We start from the raw sequence: 15,759 nt of genomic DNA, 5'->3' as shown, positions 1-15,759 counted from the left end.
AAATCCAATAACTTTCTCTCTCCTAACCCATTTTTCCAGAATTTAATTCATCATGAAAACATGTAATTTAATCATGGAAAATAAAGAGAAATGCTTGGGAATAAGAAAACTCAAGCTTAATAGAAAAAACTCACCTTTTTCACTTAATTTCCTTGAAAATTCACACTTTTTCTTTGATTTTCTCTCTCTAGGGTTTTGTTTTTGTTTTCTCTCTCTTCTTGCTGGTTTGGCCGGCCATGGGGTGGAAGATGGGCTGATTTTGTGCCTTTTAAAAAGGAAAATAATAAATTAATAAAGGCATGACACATGGCATCATGTCATTGGCCCGTTTTTAAAATTTTAAAAATTTAAACATTTTATCTCCACCACATGTTTAGTCAAGGGTCAAAGATGAAGACAAGGAAGACCATGTGCTGGAAAAAATATCCTGGTGGTGGAAAATTACAATTTTGCCCCTGAGGTGGCAAAATTACCATTTTACCCCTATACTCCAAATTATACCGAAATTAAAATTTTTCACTTCTAAACCTCAAATCATACTTCAATAAGTCAAATTATACTCTAATAAGTCAAATGGGGTCAAAAAATCTTTTCTAAAATTCCCATTTTGTCCCCAGGTGGCAAATGACCATTTTGCCCCTAGTTAGTGAAAATTCCGATTTGACTCCAAATTGATCCTCAAACTCCAAATTACCATTTTAAGTCATCCATGAACTATGAAACTCTTAATCTCACCTTAAAATTCCTATTTGATCTAGTTCGAGGATTAAATAAACTTTGTTGTACCTCTAGGTACAATACCGACTTTTGTAAATTTTTCGGGACTCTCCTAGCATGCAATCATGCTATCATCACATGTATGTCATGAATAGTATTTTATAAGGTCGGGCTTTACAGCACTACCCCCCTTAAAATAAAATTTTGACCTCAAAATTTCACTTACCTGATTCGAATAAAAGATGTGGATATTGGTTTCTCATCTGGCTCTCGACTTCCCACGTCATCTCCTCCATTCGAGCATTCTTCCACAATACTTTCACCATTGGAATGCTCTTGTTCCTTAGCACTCGATCCTTTCGATCTAGAATACGTACAGGCTGCACCTCGAACTTCAAATCCTCATGCAACTCAATGGGAGGTGTCTCTAAAATGTGAGAGGGATCGGGAACATACTTTTTCAACATCGAGACATGGAAGACATTATGAATTCGATCTAACTCTGGGGGTAATTCAAGTCTGTAAGCCACTGGCCCAATCCTTTCAATGATACGAAAAGGTCCAATGTATCTTGGATTGAGCTTTCCCCTCTTCGCGAATCGAATCACACCTTTCATCATCCAATAAATACCACAAATTATCACAATAGTATAATCAAATAAGATTTAATACTTGGAAATTTCAAATTATTACCTTTCCAAGGAGAAACCTTAAGAAAAACTTTATCGTCGACTTCAAACTCCAAATCTTTCCTTCGTTTATCCGAATAATTCTTCTGCCTATCTTGAGCTGTCTTTAATCGCTCTCGGATAACTTTGACCTTATCGTTTGTCAAATCAATCAATTCCACATTCACCAATTTCCTCTCACCTACTTCATCCCAACAGAGCGGAGTTCGGCATTTCCTTCCATACAAAGCCTCGTATGGTGCCATCCCAATACTAGACTGAAAACTGTTATTATAAGCAAACTCCACCAATGGCAAGTGTCTGTCCCAACTCCCGATAAAGTCAATGACACAAGCCCGTAACATATCCTCCAAGGTCTGAATAGTTCTCTCAGATTGACCATCTGTCTGTGGATGAAATGCAGTACTAAATCTCAATTTAGTTCCAAGAGCTTCCTGAAATTTCGGCCAAAATCGAGAAGTAAATCGAGGGTCTCGATCTGACACAATAGAAACTGGGACTCCGTGTAATCTCATAATCTCATCTATATAAAGTCTTGCCAGCCTCTCAATAGAATACGTGCTATGGATAGCCAAGAAATGGGCGGACTTAGTCAATCTATCCACAATCACCCAAATAGCATCCTTCCCACTTTGTGTCCGCGGCAAACCCAATACAAAGTCCATAGTCACATGTTCCCACTTCCATTCAGGAATCGGTAAAGGTTGAAGAGTACCTGACGGTTTTTGATGCTCTGCCTTGATCTGTTGGCATGTGAGACATTTCGCTACAAACTCTGCTATGTCTCGTTTCATACCCGGCCACCAATAACTTTCTTTAATAGTCCGATACATCTTGGTGCTTCCGGGATGTAAAGCGTAGGCGGAAGAATGAGCTTCCTCCAAAATAGCTCGTCTCAATTGATCATCCTTAGGAACACAAATTCGGTCTCTAAGCATGAAAGTACCATCATCGCTGAGTCTAAACTCACTAGCTTCTCCATCTTGCAGCTTTTGAACTTCCTGTTTCAACCAATCATCAGATTTCTGCAATTCTCTTATCTGATTCAACAATGAAGGTCTCACGACGAAACTAGCAAGTAGGGTTCCATCCTCACCATTATTCAACTGGATCCCTAGAGATTTCATCTCAAGTAACATCGGAAAATAAGAACTTTTAAGTGTTGCTAACGACGATGAGGATTTACGACTTAAGGCATCCGCTACAACATTTGCTTTTCCCGGATGATAATCAATCACTAAGTCATAATCCTTAATCAACTCCAACCATCGTCTCTGTCTCAAGTTAAGCTCTTTCTGGGTGAGCAAATACTTCAAACTTTTATGATCAGAAAAAATCCGACAACGCTCACCATATAAATAATGTCTCCAAATCTTCAATGCGAATACTACTGCTGCTAACTCCAAGTCATGAGTAGGGTAATTCGTCTCGTGCTTCTTCAACTGTCGGGAAGCATAAGCTATTACTTTCTCATCCTGCATCAACACACACCCTAATCCCAACTTAGATGCATCGCTATATACCACAAATTCTTTTCCACTAACAGGAAGTGTTAAAACGGGAGCGGAGGTTAACCGGTTCTTTAGCTCCTGAAATCGATTCTCACAAACATCATCCCACTCATACATAACTCCTTTACGAGTCAAACGAGTCAGAGGAGCTGCTATCAAAGAAAATCCCTGAACAAATCTCCGGTAATAACCGGCTAAGCCAAGGAAACTACGAATCTCAGTTACCGTTCTCGGTTGCTCCCATTGCAAGATTGCCTCAATCTTCTTGGGATCGACATAAATTCCAGCTCCGGACACCACATGTCCCAAGAAAACCACTTCCTTCAACCAGAATTCACATTTAGAGAACTTGGCATAGAGTTGTCTCTCGCGCAAAGTTTGCAACACAATGCGCAAATGGGCAGCATGTTCATCATCATTCTTCGAATAAACCAGGATGTCATCGATGAATACTATCACAAACTTATCCAAGTATGGATGGAACACCCTGTTCATAAGATCCATAAAAACTGCCGGGGCATTAGTCAAACCAAACGGCATCACCAGAAACTCATAATGCCCATAACGCGTCTTGAAGGCAGTCTTAGGTACATCCTGCTCCTTAATCCTCAACTGATAGTACCCAGATCTCAAATCAATCTTAGAGAATACCATAGCACCTCGTAATTGATCAAAAAGATCATCTATCCGGGGTAAAGGGTATTTATTCTTGATGGTCACTCGGTTCAGCTGACGGTAATCAATACACAATCGAAGAGTGCCATCTTTCTTCTTTACAAATAGGACTGGTGCTCCCCAAGGAGAAATGCTAGGGCGAATGAAACCTTTATCCACCAAATCTTGCAACTGGGCTTTCAGTTCCTTCAACTCTACTGGAGCCATTCTATATGGAGGAATAGAAATAGGTGCGGTACCCGGAAGTAAATCAATAGGGAACTCAAGCTCTCGATTAGGAGGTATTCCCGGTAAATCATCAGGAAATACATCAGGAAACTCACTTACTATTAGGACATCCTCTAACTTAGGTTCCCCCTTTGAAGTATCGATAACGTATGCCAAATAAGTCGGATACCCTTTTTGCACTAATTTTGAAGCTTTGATGGCCGAGATTACACAAGATGGTAATACTCGACGTTCCCCTACAAACACAATCTCTGCTCCCTCCGAATTTCGAAGAACAACTTCTTTTCGAAAACAATCCACGTTCGCCCGATGTGCAGTTAACCAGTCCATACCTAATATTAAATCAAAATCCAAGATCTCTAGAGGAATTAAGTCACCCCTAAATTCTTCCTCACCTACCCTTACCCCACAGTCTCTATAACAAGTATTTCTAATCAACTGTTCTCCTAGAGGGGTATGCACTACAATTTCTTCCTCTAATGGTGACAGGTTTCTATCAGTAATTGATGCAAATGTCATACTCACATAAGATCTATCTGAGCCAGAATCTATCAAAACATAAGCATCTTTATCAAATAAAGACATAGTACCTGTCACTGCTCCAAGTCGGACTCGTGCCTCATCTTCTGTCACAGCAAAAACTCTTGTCGCGGTACGAGTCTGTGGTCTCGAAGGTGGATGTGACGGGGTATTACTCTCCACACCAGACCGTATGGCTACTCCCTGTCTCTGTGGTAACCCAGAAGAATCTCTCCTCTGTATATCTGTGCGAGCTGGTGGAGATGATGCAGCTACAGTGGCTCGTCCTAACTGTGGGCAATTACTTCTAATGTGACCCGTCTGTCCACATTGGAAACATCTTGTTGGCCCTCTACATAGCCCACTATGATAATTCCCACAATTTCTGCATCTGTCAGAACCTCCGAGACTCTTCCCAGAACCAGTCATAGCAGATCTGCTAAACCTCGAAGGTCTCTGCTGTGATGGTGGAAATGGAGGTCGAGGAGATGTCACGGAAATAGAAGTAGTGCTCCCTGAAGTCGCTGAGTCCTTGCCTCTTTTTACTGGCTGACTAGAAGACATACCAGGATTCCTCCTTTTTGCAAACTCAGTCCGAATCCTTCTATTCTCAGTCGCGAGCTTCTCAGCCCGTAAAGCCATCTGTACCACCTCCTTATGTGGCTCCCTACCAATCACTGTCATTCGCTCTCTGATCTCATTACGGAGCCCTTCCTCGAAATAGCTGGCCTGATCCTGCTCAGATTTCACCAGATCCGGCACATATAACATCAACTCGTTAAAACGAGTCTCGTACTCCTCTACAGTTAGATTTCCTTGTTTCAAACTCAGAAATTCTCTCTTCTTTTCTTTTTGATGGAAATAAGTGAAATACTGACCATCGAATTCCCTGAGAAAATCGGACCATGTCTAAGGAGTAGCGGAACGGGACTTCACCGAATTCCACCAAGTACGAGCCCTCTTCTCTAATAATCTCGTAGCCACCATCAGCTTCATGTCATCATCTAATCCCATATCAGAGAGAGTCTCGGACACCTGATTAATCCAGTCCTTTGCCACAGTGGCATCCAACTCACCAGTGAAAGATACACAACCCAATTGCCTAGCTTCCTTCAGCTTCTTGGAAATGGATACATCTTGTATTGGTGGTGGAACTAAAGGAGTAGCTGGAGGCACTACAGGTGGAACTTGACCAGTCTGAGCTTGACCAGCCATTGCTGCAAAGAAAGCTGCCAATGCCTGTGCTGCCTCAGTAGGCATGGCGGGAATACCAGTAGGTGGCTGAGGAGATGGAGGATGTGGAGGACTATCGGCCTGCTCAGCAGCAGGTGCTGCCCGAATGGTAGATGCAGCTGATTCCTCCTCTACTGTATCTGGCTGATGACGTTGGGAACGACCTCTTCCCCTCCCAACCGATCTAGTGAGAGGTGGGCGTCTGCGTCGAGGAGGCATTATAATCTATATAAAAAAAATACGAGCAAGTTTAGGTAACCTTAGGCTCTATATGCAAATGCATGCATTCTATTCAACCTAACCTAACTTAACTTAATCCGGGGCCACACTGATATTGTAAATATTTAAAACAACTTTAAAACTAAAAACTTTGATCTTGAAAACCAAAAGCTCTGATACCAATCGAATTGTCACGACCCGGTACTCCCCTCGAGCCCGTGACAACAGCCGCGGTGTCCCGGTAGACACTTATTGCCCGAAATGTCAACCCGAAACCCCGCAAGGCTTTACTATCAGTTTCTCTGTTCCCTTGTGAGCAACCATTGTCAAATATCGTGTTCTAAAATATTTTAAGCTGTTTCCAACTTTAAACAAATAAAATATTAATTTTTCGTCTCACAAGGGTATTTTGGTCATTTTTCTCAAAAATCTTAAAACTGGCTAAAACGTAATGTACAAGTACAAAACACACAATTCATATTCAAAATGAGTTTAAAAGTCTAAAATCTTCATTTAAAACGAAATTATGGTTATTTGAATATAATAAGAAAATAAAAGAAATATTAAGTAAAATATTCTATTTTCTTATAAAACAATATTTATAGAGTTATACGTGAATAATTTTTTATAACGTAAAAGCTAAATAAATTTATACATACTTAAATACAGTAAGCCAAAATATTTAATTTAATTTACAATAACAAGAGTGCCCCCGGATAAACAAAAGTAAAGAGGACTTTGAACCTACGGTTTGGAAAATGCAGATCCCACTGTAGTCCTCGATGAGATCAGCTATCTACAGTCTATATTGAACCTGAAATGGGTGGAAAGGAGGGTGGTGAGATTATAAAATCTCAATGAGTAAACAAACATCATCCTAAACATCTAGAGTTGAGTACATGGAGACAATAAAGTAAATCATCATAAACTGTGTTATAGCATTAGAACACATTTTTTTCGAAACACGTAAAGAGGCTTATGAATCTCATAAAAATCTAGGCTTGTGCCATAAATCCATTCTCGGGGACACCTTGGCCGAGGCATCCTACCGAGACCGCCAAGGCTATTAAAATTCACATTTCACATAAATCATGTTTTTGTTTTGAAAACATAGCCGTTCCTTGGCGTTGGCTGAGTTCCCCCTCACGTGGTGGTTTAGCGTGAAGTGAACCCTAAACTTTACCCCAGGAGATACCCTACGCGCCTCTCCGTTCGAGGTAAGAATATAATGGGGTTTACCGTGCCCCTCTAAAAGGCTGGTCCACAGAAACCCCCTACTGCAGTGATTAATTAATATATAATCCACCATATAATAAAACTCAATAACATGATATGACAATTTTGTAATTCGTAGTTTTTCAAGGTAACCAAACAATTCGCATTTCAATACAATTGCCAACTAGCCAATCATGCTCAATTTATCATAAGCCAGTTAATTTAAACAATCAAATTGCCACAATTAACAGTCTCTGTGTACTCTATTTTTCAAAATCACTATTAATTTCAAAACAATTTATAATTTAATTTCATTGAAACTCATTTATTCATAAAACATGAAAATTTATCTTTTTAAATTCCTTTTTCCATAGAATTCATGAAAGCATCTAAAAACCACCCTAGATAATTAAAATGACAGTAAGTTTACTCACAATGTCTAGAATGCAGACTTTCGAAGCACTCTGTCTACTGGTCCTCGGATGCAATTTCCTTGCCTTTATCGGAGGACTCACCACCTTGACACAGTACAAAATCGAGAGTTTCACCAAGTTGGTACTAAATCAAAATTAAACTAATTTAGACTACCAATGCATGATATGGAATGCAAAAATGCACTGGTAACTATCTAAACCCGGTATTGGCCTAATTCGTCTTATCACCCGATTAAATTCCTAACGGGTCCGTTTAAACTCCAATTTAATTCTTTTCAGTTTCTATACCTCAATTGCACCCAAATTAACTTAATGTCCCTCAGTGTGGTGCAAATTATCAGTCCCAACAGCAAATTACGAAAATACCCCTAGTGGGTAAAAATTCGTATTTTTGCTCTGAAAATTCCCATTATTTTTCTACGCTCATAATTCATCATTCCTTAACCAATTCTCCTAGAATAAAATCAAACTCATCCTCACTCACTACATGGTAAATTCAGCCATTAATGGTTGGGGGAGAAAATAAATTCTTTTCTTGTTGTTTTGTTTTTAAATATGCTAAACTAACTAAAAACACTAACATAAATTAAAATCAAATAAATCCAATAACTTTCTCTCTCCTAACCCATTTTTCCAGAATTTAATTCATCATGAAAACATGTAATTTAATCATGGAAAATAAAGAGAAATGCTTGGGAATAAGAAAACTCAAGCTTAATAGAAAAAACTCACCTTTTTCACTTAATTTCCTTGAAAATTCACACTTTTTCTTTGATTTTCTCTCTCTAGGGTTTTGTTTTTGTTTTCTCTCTCTTCTTGCTGGTTTGGCCGGCCATGGGGTGGAAGATGGGCTGATTTTGTGCCTTTTAAAAAGGAAAATAATAAATTAATAAAGGCATGACACATGGCATCATGTCATTGGCCCGTTTTTAAAATTTTAAAAATTTAAACATTTTATCTCCACCACATGTTTAGTCAAGGGTCAAAGATGAAGACAAGGAAGACCATGTGCTGGAAAAAATATCCTGGTGGTGGAAAATTACAATTTTGCCCCTGAGGTGGCAAAATTACCATTTTACCCCTATACTCCAAATTATACCGAAATTAAAATTTTTCACTTCTAAACCTCAAATCATACTTCAATAAGTCAAATTATACTCTAATAAGTCAAATGGGGTCAAAAAATCTTTTCTAAAATTCCCATTTTGTCCCCAGGTGGCAAATGACCATTTTGCCCCTAGTTAGTGAAAATTCCGATTTGACTCCAAATTGATCCTCAAACTCCAAATTACCATTTTAAGTCATCCATGAACTATGAAACTCTTAATCTCACCTTAAAATTCCTATTTGATCTAGTTCGAGGATTAAATAAACTTTGTTGTACCTCTAGGTACAATACCGACTTTTGTAAATTTTTCGGGACTCTCCTAGCATGCAATCATGCTATCATCACATGTATGTCATGAATAGTATTTTATAAGGTCGGGCTTTACATGAATTATGCATCTTTATGCATCCCATTAAATCAATCTTTGTGCATAGATCTTATCTATTGGATTTTATAATTTCATGACCTTTGACCTTTAAAGTGCCATTAGCTCTTACTATTTCTATCATGTATAGAAATCTTATCAAGTAAACTTATTTACTTTTCTTTGGGGCGTTATATCCATAACTTTTATGTATACTAACATGTCATTAGTCATTCATCATTGGTTATGGGATGAAATCCTCTCAAAAGTTAGTTCATGCGATTAACTGGGTTTGGAATGCTTTATGATTCATCTCTTATGAATTCAATATGATAATCAATTGTTTTAGTTCTAAGCAATCTTAATTTAGATCCAAGATTTCAATAAGAATGCTCATTGACTAAATATGTTCATAATCCTATTATGAATTCATTGAGTTAGGACTCAATTTATCTAAGTCATCTTATTAATTTCCTTTTTGATTCATAATCAGAAGAAAAATAATCTCACACCGATCTTATCATTATGACTTAGTATTGATTATCATATACGCAAGGTTATACTTAAAGATAAATAATTTAGAGCAATTCCAAAATAAAAATGATATGTAATGTAAATATATAAATATATATAAGCTAAGTATTTCATGCTAGCAAAATATAAATCTATGTTTCCTAGACATAAAATAAAATATTCAACTATAGGCCCAAAACCAAACATCTCATCTTGATAATCATGTCATGAAAACATTTAATGTTCTAAAATTATTTATTATTCGACAAGCTAATCTAGGTCAATAAGCTTGATCACCATCAACTAAGGTTGTCCCCTTCATGTTCTTATTCTTCATTACTCCTTGTCATTAGTTCCTTCAATATGTCATACATATAAAACCATTAATAAAGAGTAAGGTACCATATACCAAGTAGTGAAAAATAAATCATCATGTGATTCATACCTAAAGTGGAAGCTTCCTTTTGTTTCTTCCCTTTTATGGATTCAAGATAATCCTAGCAATTGTGCCTCTAATGGCCTAGTTTGCCATAGAAATGACATTTTTCATTGTTCGTGTCCTTCTTCACTCCTCTAGAAGGCTTCATACCTTTCGAAGTTGATGCCTTTTCATCCTTGTCTTTCTTAGAAAATTTTCTTTTGTTATTTTTATTTTTCTTAGAAGAGATAAGATGAATTGAAGGTTTCTCTTTTGTAATTGTATTCTTAGCCCATGTGAGCACATTCAATAAGCCCGATAAGGTTACCTAAATTTTGTTCATATTGAAGTTCAACACAAATTGTGAATAGCTCTCTGATAGCGAAGAAAGTATAAGGTCTATGCTCAAATCATGATCCATAAACCAATCCAACAGCTCAAATCGAGTGATATATCCTATCATTTTAAGCATATGAGGCCTTACTAAGCTTCCCTTAGGCACTTAAATACGAACAATTTTCTTGAAATGTTGAATCTCTCTGTGAGACTTTCCTTATCGACATTTCTTTAAGGTTTAGGATAATATCTAGAGCGTTCATAGGTTCATGATTCTTTTGAAGATTTGGAGCTATACTAGCCAACATCACACATGTGGCTTGATTGAGATTATCTATATAAACTCTATAGGCTTTCTTTTCCTCATTTGTAGCATCATCGATAGTTTTCTCGAGAACAAGACTATCTAGGACAAAAGCCTTTTTCTCTTGTTTCAAGACAATCTTGATATTGTGATACCTGTCAAACCCTATTCTATAAAATAATTACGACGTCATTTACATGCTCAATAGAATGTTTGCATATTTAGGAAGTTCGAGGAATCGTTAAAAGATGATATTGCCCCTAATGGTACCATTAAGTCGATTAAGCCTCGAACTAGTTTAAATAGGAATTTTAAGGTGAAATTAAGAGTTTCCCAGTTCAGGGATGATTCAAAATGGTAATTCGGAGTTCAAGGATCAATTTGGAGTTAAATCAAAATTTTCACTATTTAGGGGCAAAATGGTCATTTGCCACTTGGGGATAAAATGAAAATTTTTAGAAAAGATTTTTTGGCCCCATTTGACTTATTGGAGTATGATTTGAGGTTTAGAAGTGAAAAAATTTTAATTTCGGTATAATTTGGAGTATAGGGGTGAAATGGTAATTTTGCCACCCCGGGGGCAAAACGGTAATTTTGCCATCTCGGGGGTAAAACGGTAATTTTGCAACCCCAGAACATTTTTCCAGCACAAGGTCTTCACCCATCATCATTTTTGACCCTTGAATAATGTGTGGTGGAGATTTAAAGCTTAAAAGATAAGAATTTAAAAAATGGACCAATCATGGAATGCCATGTGGCAAGTTTAAATTATTATATTATTTAACTATAAAAATCAGCCCACACCACCATTTTCTCTTCATTATGGCCAGCCATACAAAGAAAACAAAGGGAAAAGGAAGAACAAACCCAAGGTGGAAAGAAATTCAAGAGAAAAGTGTGGATTTTCAAGGAAATCAAGTGAAAAAAGGTAAAATTTCTTGATTTTAGTTTATGAACTATTTTCCCTATACAATTTCCCTTAGTTTCCATGGTTGAAAAGCATGCTTTCATGCTGAATTCATGGCTGGTCAAAATGGGTATGGAGAGAGAATAATCTTGGATTGGTTTGATTTTTAGGTATGTTAGTGCTTTTAGGTGATTAATGATGTGTAGCATGAAAACAAGTGAAGAAAACCACCAAAGGTTTAGTGCCCATCAATAGCTAAATTCTCTAAGTGAATAATGAGGAAGAATGGAATGTTATCCTAGGTGATTTGATTAAGAAATAATAGTTTTTGGTATAGGAATTAATGAATTATGGAGAAAAAATTAAGTAGGAAAAATTACAGAGTTAGTGTACCATTGTTGGCCGAAAGTTCCAAGAAGAAAAGTGAAGATAAATTTTGCCTAATTGTGTGTTAATTAGTTGTGCTTGGTGAATTGAGGGATTGGAAAAGAAATGGAGTAAGTTGGAGTGAAATTGGATGCATTGGCCAATTTATCGGATGAAAAATCGACTTAGGCCAATACCGGATCTAGATGGCTACCCGTGCATTTTTCATTTCATATCATGCATATATATCGAGCTTGAAATAGCTTATGACTGTTAGACATAATTTAATTGGAATATGTGTCATGGATTATGGCTAGGTGGTGAGCCATTGGATACGAGTAAATGACTGTACCCGCGGACTGAAAATAAGAGTATTTCTACTCCTAATACTATGAGTGGACAATTTATCGTCTTAAATATCTAGAGTAATTATACTTGTTTGATGCTTTTATTGGAGGGTGAGTTTAAATTATAAAATATTATATTTTCCAATTAAAATGTTTTTTAATAAAAATGATATTTATACAGGTTTTGAAATCAAATATTGTTTTGGAAAAATTGAGTATATGGAGACTATGTTAAAATTTATGATTTTATATGTTATTGAAATTGTGACTTATGACACTATGGTAGCATGATGGCTAAATTTTTGGGGTTGGCATGAAATATATGAACGGTTTTGGATTGGTCTCGGTAGACTGGATTAAATTTTATTCGCCATATTATGCTACTGAAAATTTTATGGGTCTGGTGGTATATTAAACGGTCACTGCAGTGGTGGGCTTTTCGTGGACTGCCTATGAGAGGGGCACGGTAACCCAATTATATAACTACCTCCGGGGGGAGATGTTGGATGAAGTATCTCCTGAGGTAAGATTTGAGTGCACCTCATGTTCGGGCCACCACGTGAGAGTGAGACTCAGCCAACGCCAATGAACGGTTGTGTGTCAAATGCAAAAACATGTTTATGGGTATGGGTCATCTAACAGCCTTGGTGGTCTCAGTGGGATACCTTGACGAGGGTACCTGCGAGAATGATTTTGGTAGGGGCCAAGTTTAAGAAACTCATAAGCCAAGGAAATTTTGATGAAAAGAAATTGTTTGGTATAGATTGAAACAAATTTTGCATTATGAACATTATTGAGATATAATGTTTTTATATTGTCTCCATCTACTCGGCTTTAGATGCTTTTGATGGTAATTGTTTACTCACTGGGATTATGTAATCTCACCCCTCTTGCTATCCATTTTTCAGGCTCAGAACAGTTTGTTGATAGTTGATTAAGACGAGAATTAATCTCGAAGTTGCATCCTAGAAAATAAGGGTTCATAGCCCTACACCTTCTTGGTCAGTTGGGGGCCCACGTGTCGTTGTAAAAGTAATTTTATGCTTTGGTTATTTGCTTTATAGTATATATGAATATAATTAACTTTTACACTATAAGAATTATTTACCGATAGCTTTATAAAAATCATTTTACAAGAAAATAGTTTATTTTATTGAATATTTTTATTATATTCAAATGGTCAAATTTTCACTTCAAATGAATGTTTTAGTTACTTAATTTGTTTCTAAATCACTAAATATATATTTTCTGCTTACCTACTACATTTTTAGCAAGTTTTGAGATTTTCGACAAAAAATGAAAAAAATGCCCTGTGAGCCAGAAAATAATATTTTATTGTTTTGATTTGGAAATGACTTATGATTTCTTGAAATATGAGATTTAATAACTGTTGCTCACTGGGGAGATGCGGAAGCTGATGCTAAGCCTTGCGAGGTTCCGATCGACATTCGAGGTAATGAGTGCCTATTGGGACGTCGCGGCGGTTGTCACGGGCCCGATGGGAGTTCCGGGTCGTGACAATACCAGTCATTGAAATTTGGGCCTGTCAACTTGTTTGCATCAAGTGTGCTTCTAAGTGACAAACTATTCGCCATGATAGATTTATATTCTATATAAACCAACATTTATGGTTATTAGTCATTAACACAAATTATATAATTATAAAGACAAGGTTTTAGAATCTTATATAATTATTCTCAATATTTTATCAAAATAATAGCCTTCTTTTTCAATTTTGAGAAATTTAACTTTTAAACTTCTTGTAACGACCCCTCCTTGGTTGCTACTGACGTCCGAGACCTCCGGGAAAGACCCATCAAGTCCCGAACAAGCCTTACTCGAAATGCCCGTTATTTCACTATATACGATCCTATTCCATATTGATACTAAAAACAATATACTCTCATACCATGATTTAAACCATAATCATAGTAATTGATTCAAGCTTTAAACCATTTAATTACAAGTATATACATCGAAATTCACATTCTTCAATTATTTACTTATAACAAAATCAATATCCATTTACAACTTAATAAATAAAGTGCTACGACTCGACCTCTAACAGCGGAGCGACTCAAGATAAAATGCTATGAGATGCCTTTACCTATTTGTGGTGGACCATACACGCCGATGATTACACGTTAAGCTAATCCTTGTCTACAAAAAGGGGAAAAAGAAATGTGTGAGTCTCACAGACTCAGTGTGTCACAACCCGGAACCTCTCTCGGGCCCATGACAATCGCCGCAACATCCCGATTGACACTCATTATTCAGAATGCCAACTGGAACCCCGCAAGGCTTACATATCAGTTTCTTTCCTTTCCTATGAGCAATCGTTGTTAAACATTCCATTTAAAACAATTACCGATCGTTTCCGGCTCAAATAAATCCAAAGAAATTTTTTTTAAAGGATTTATAGACAAATATCACTATTCAAAATATTGATTAAAATATAACATTTTTATATAAAACAATATTTATAGAAACACGTGTAAGAAATCTTTTGTAATGTGTAAGTAAAATAAATTTATACATACAAAACTTTACTAAATTATAATGTACAATAATGGTTAAAATGACAAGTGGCCCAAAATACACCTAGTGTTGGTGCTAGAAACCTACTGTCTGTGTGGTAGAGATGTCAACTGGAATCCTCGACAAAATAGGGTATCTACAAGCTACCACAGACCTGAAATGTTTGGAAAGGAGGTGGGTGAGATTTTGCAATCCCAATGAGTAAACAAACATTATCATAAATATCTAAAGGCGAGTAACAGGGAGGCAAGTTAAAACAACAAATCACAAACCATTTCATAATGTTTTCAATTTATTTCTTAAACCATAAAATATTTGTAATTTACCCAAAACAGTTGTTAAGGCTTATGTCTTTTATAAAAGAAAACAAGGCTCAAGCCAAAACTAATCCTCGGGGATACCTTGGTCAAGGCATCTAACCGAGTCCGCCAAGGTTGTTATAACATTTACATGTGAAACACATTTTTATTTTTAAAACAAGTCGTTCCTTGGCGTTGGCCGAGTTACACATTCACGTGGGGGTTCGACGTGAAGTGAGCTCTAATATTACCCAGGGAGTTACCCTCCTCGCCTCTACAACTGGAGTAACTATATAACCGAGTTTACCGTGCCCCTCTAATAGGCAGTCCACGAAAACCCGTCACTCAGTGACTAACCCACCAATTTTAATAAAATTTCGACAGTATAACGTGGCTTTTATTTATTTATCCAGCCTGCATAGTAAAAACAGCTTACATAAATTTCCCAATACACTTACAAAATATAGCCACATATACTCATATCTTATAAGCCATTCATAGGAAAGTATATAATTTTTAAGACAGTTAACAGCCTCCAATTACTCAATTTCACAATCAACCCAATATATCTTTATTTGTCACATTTATTTGTAAAATATCAAAAATCCCGTTTTAATCTCATTTTCATTTCATAAAATACATAAAGAGCATTTAAAAATAAACTCTAGATAATTTACAATAATAATAAGTTTACTCACCGTTTGTACAAACTAATTGCTTTTTAGGTGCCCCGATAACTACTCGTCGGGTACGATTTCCTTGCCTTTACCGGAAGGCTCTCCTCCTAGACACATTGTAAAAATTTACTCAATTCATCAC

At 36.6% G+C, this 15,759-nt stretch overlaps 1 long non-coding RNA gene across 1 annotated transcript; it reads right to left on the bottom strand.

The window, feature by feature from the left end:
* Positions 1–6,412: 6,412 nt before the first annotated feature.
* Positions 6,413–8,270, bottom strand: LOC148762073 (uncharacterized). The gene is made up of 3 exons (XR_016026895.1): positions 8,173–8,270; positions 7,441–7,524; positions 6,413–6,605 (listed from the first exon to the last, which is right to left on the bottom strand). It is a non-coding gene; the product is annotated as an uncharacterized LOC148762073 (long non-coding RNA).
* Positions 8,271–15,759: the final 7,489 nt, after the last annotated feature.

The sequence above is a fragment of the Theobroma cacao genome, chromosome 6 (assembly GCF_053813885.1).
Source record: "Theobroma cacao isolate CCN51 chromosome 6, ASM5381388v1, whole genome shotgun sequence".
Lineage (NCBI taxonomy): Eukaryota > Viridiplantae > Streptophyta > Magnoliopsida > Malvales > Malvaceae > Theobroma > Theobroma cacao.
Note: the sequence above shows the minus strand (reverse complement) of the source record. Positions and strands in the feature narration are given on the sequence as shown.